The sequence below is a fragment of the Odocoileus virginianus genome, chromosome 17 (genome assembly GCF_023699985.2).
Source record: "Odocoileus virginianus isolate 20LAN1187 ecotype Illinois chromosome 17, Ovbor_1.2, whole genome shotgun sequence".
Lineage (NCBI taxonomy): Eukaryota > Metazoa > Chordata > Mammalia > Artiodactyla > Cervidae > Odocoileus > Odocoileus virginianus.
Window position 1 is genome coordinate 7,915,501 of NC_069690.1, and position 3,953 is coordinate 7,919,453.

At 53.8% G+C, this 3,953-nt stretch overlaps 1 long non-coding RNA gene across 2 annotated transcripts; it reads right to left on the bottom strand.

Moving 5' to 3' along the window:
• Positions 1 to 560: 560 nt before the first annotated feature.
• On the bottom strand, positions 561 to 2,146 carry LOC139038930 (uncharacterized). Of its 2 annotated transcripts, none has more exons than XR_011492040.1 (2): positions 1,841 to 2,146; positions 561 to 985 (listed from the first exon to the last, which is right to left on the bottom strand). It is a non-coding gene; the product is annotated as an uncharacterized lncRNA (long non-coding RNA). The 2 variants fall into 2 exon arrangements; XR_011492039.1 differs by having other exon boundaries at positions 1,827 to 2,146.
• Between the last annotated feature and the right edge of the window lie 1,807 nt (positions 2,147 to 3,953).

Here is a 3,953-nt window from a genome sequence, read left to right on the forward strand (position 1 = left end):
CTTAAAAGAAAAACCCTTTGGTGGGGGCTTCCCTGGTGGCTCAGTGGTAAAGAATCTGTCTGCATTGCAGGAGCCATAGGAAAAACGGGTTGGATCCCTGGTTGGGGAAGATCCCCTGGAGGAGGGCATGGCAACCCACTCTACTATTCTTGCCTGGAGAATTCCATGGACAAAGGAGCCTGGAGGGCTACAGGCCATGGGGTCGCAGAGTTGGACACAACTGAAGTGACTTAGCATGTATGTACACACCCTTTGGTCATCCTTCCTGATGTCTCATGGTTCCTTGGCTAGCCCCCCATCAAATGGTAGCTTAGTCCCTATGAGGGGTTGGTACATTGTCACAGTAGACTCTTAGGGATGGATAATCATTCAAGTTCAAATGTGGTAAATCCCTAGTGGTGGCATTTCAGGCTTTGGGATGGGAGACATTTTAGGGAAGAGAGATGTCTCATCACACCGTGTGCTGGTGTATTTGCCACGATAGCTCTCCAGCACAGAACTCCCACGTGGATATCACATGCTTGCAGGTATAGAGTATAAACAGAATACCAACACAAGTCTCAGAATAAAAAGCAAACACATATAACAGGCAGGTGGAATTTTAGAGCATGCAACCTTTTTTAGGGAAAAAATTATGAAGGCATTTTCAGTGTTGCGTGTCATTGCAAGGCATCCTCTTGAAGCTGGGAGAGAGGCATCTGGAAACACGAATTTGTCATGGAAACGCTGACAGGGCTTCAGCAGAAGGATGCTCACAGGTGCAGCCTGGAATGGCACAGTCCTTCGTGGCTTGTTTACAACCCAGCACACTGAATGAATTCTCTGTTCCTCTTGGCCACTGGAAAGTCAGCTGGCCTTCGGGGATCTGGGGGCAGATCCACTTACCAGAAAAGTTGGTTGTGTCTCTCTTGGTGGTCATCTTCAGACATCCAGAGAGGGGAATAGAGGGGGTCTTAGATCAGTTTCACATCTGGGAGAAGGCTTCCTGGAGGGAGTAGAGAAAGAAAGAAGGGAAGGAAGGAGAGGGAAACATACTGATTCTAAGTGTTAAGCACTTTCAGGAGCTTATACCATAGTCTTCATGTCTTTAACACTATCAGCTGTAACCCAGTCAGTTATAAAAGGTTATTTCCATGTTACAGGGAAGGAAACAGGCTGGCAGCATCCAGAGTGGGAGCTGACACCTGCATCCCTGGGGAAATTAAGTGGCTGGGTGATGTAGAATTAGGAAGCTGATGACCCTGAACCCACCACTTTGGTTGATGCCAAAAGCTCTGGAGCAGAGAATGCAGGCCTTCCCTTGTCAAGCAGAGAGAAAGCTACAAAGGAAATTCCTCCAACCTTGGACCTGTCAAGGGGTAGGTGACTGACCACAGACACTGCGCTGTGGGCACTGGGTTCCTGGAGGTACCTGCTCTCTATTCTTTTAGGCTGGAGTCCTGGCAGGAGCCATAGACGGCCATCAGCTGCTTTAGGGAGCCAGTGGGAGAGGCCTGAGAGGCTGGGGCGCGGGTTGGGAAAGGGCAAAGGTGGCTTCGGCCTGGGGGAAGTTCCCATTTGATGGGGAAACCGTCATCTCTTAGGGGAATATGACCAGAGTTCTGCCCACGCATCCAGTGGGGGTAGAGGGAAGACAGTCCATGCCTTTCAGGGCCTCACAGTCTGGAGAGAGAAGGCCTCCTAGCCCTCTCCTATGCACCTGCCTGGCCTGAAGCATCCTCCTACAGCCGCTTCTATCAGAGCTGCCTGCTCCCTGGAGGCCTGCAGCCCTGGCCAGGCCCGGCGGCTCTGCTAGGAGGCTGGTTTGCTGAAAGGGCTTCTCCCACCTTTCCTTCCTCACCAAGGAAGCCTTGGGAGCTTGGGAGCTATTCCAGGGCTGGCTCTGACACGAATTCGCTGCTCCGTGCGCCAGGCGATCAGAGAGAGCTGAGTTCTCTCTCTTTTCCCTCGGAGGTGTTGATAGTAACAGCAGAGACAGCTGCCAACTTGGCAGCGGAGCAGAGCGGCAGAGCGGCTGTGCACTGCGGCAGGAGGGGCGGGGAGCGCGCGCCGGCGGAGGGCTGGGCCACAGCGAGTCTGTTTATCCTGGGATCCAGAGGGTCCCCGCTCCAGGCTGGCAGCCAGCACCTTGCGCGGGGAGGGAGACTGCGGAGGAGGGTGGAGGCCCCAGGGGAGGCTTGGGGCGGGGGTGTGGGATGACGTGTCTGGGAGGCTCCCAGGTCCAGGGGCTGCCGGAGTGTGAGGGAGGGACTTTCTGGCTGGGCCTGAAGCCACCAACCAGCCTAGCCCCCAGAGGCAGGACAGAGTCCACCTTTGTTCCCGCTGTGGTTGAAGAGGTTTCCAAACAGGAATGGACTCGAGGTGGGGAGCTGGGGAGCGGAAGCTGCTTCCTACCAAAGAGGATTTAAGGAGGGTGCCTGTGCTGTCCATCAAACGGACCTGGGCCAAGTCATTGGACTTCTTTGAGCCTCAGGGATGAGTATCTACTTCAGAGCTTTGTGTCAGCTTCAACACGGCAGAAATTGCAATAACTTATCTACTGCTGACTCCATGGCAGACACTGTTTGAAGAGCTGTGTGTGTGTGAATGCACTTAATCTTCCAATGACTTCATTAGGTGGGTGCTATTATTGCTCCCATTTTATTAATGAAGTAACTGAGGCCCAGAGAGGTTAAGTGACTTGCCCAATATCACAGAGCTGGTGATTATCAAAGCTGAACCCACTCTTGTGCCCTTTAGACCATGTTCCCCAGGCCTCACACGAACTGCCTTCACAGTGCAACTGAGTTTGTAGTGCCATGCCTGGCACAGAGCAAGTGTTTCATGGATGTGAGCTCTCACCTGACACCCCCAGAGCAGCTCCAGACATGGGACCCAGGCTCTGACATCCTCCCCAGGGATGCCATGGGGCCCTAAGGTGGTCTTCCCTTCCATCTTTGGCCTGTATGACCTTGCTTATCCTAGGAGGGAAGATTCCTCCTTTGGCATGAGAGCGGCTGGTCTTCCCCCTCCCCTCCTCCCGCCCGCCGGCTGCCTGCCTGCCGGAGGCAGAGCGGAGCAGAACAGCGGAATTCTCAGCTTCCTCTAGTTACCCTCAGTCTGCAAAGAAAACATAGTCTGCTGTGTCTGCTGCCAGCTCCTCTCTGGTGACAGCCACAACCCATTTGCTCAGCGCCAGCCCAGGCTGTGCTGTGAGGAGAGCTGGCAGCCAGGCCCTAGTCTCCTGCAGGAGACCCTGGGCCGGTCACTGCAAGGCTGGGCTTCGGGGACTGGTGAAAGGGGGAGGCCTGGGCCAAATGACTTTTGAGGCCGTTTTGGTTCTAAGAGCTGTGCCTGAAGGTGGTTGTGCTCCTGCACGGCCTCTTCCCAGGATAGGTAGTCCATCTCATCAACACATTTCCCATTCTTGACTCAGGAGGAGAGTCATTAATGCCCCCTTGCAAATTAATAACCAGCTTTCCAAGACCACCAAGCTCTGCTGCTGGCCACCCTTGCCTCTTAGGAGATACGGGGAATGAATCCTTTGCCACTTTCTGGGAGGCCAGATGAGCCTCCAGTTAGCTGTGAGGTGGTCAAGCTAGAGCCAGGAGCCTGGAATACTGATTACCTCCGAGGCCTGAGTGCCCCCCACACCCCCATCTCCCACCCCCATCCCTGCCCCTGGGGATGATTGAGCCCGAGGTATCACGGAGGGGAAAAACCTCAGAGCAGACGTCTCAGAACAACACTGTCCTGCTTAGGTGTGTGTGCCAGGAAGCATGGTGGGTACACTGGCTACAGATTCACCTCCTAATCGTTTCCTTCACGTAATGACTACCGACAGGAGGAGACCAGGTGGGTTGGGAAGCTGGAGTTGAAATTTTGCCATGGATAACTCAGGAGGAGATGAAATCGTCTACATTTTATACTTAGAACAGAGAAAGCAGGGATGTGATTTCTTCTTGTCGGAAACC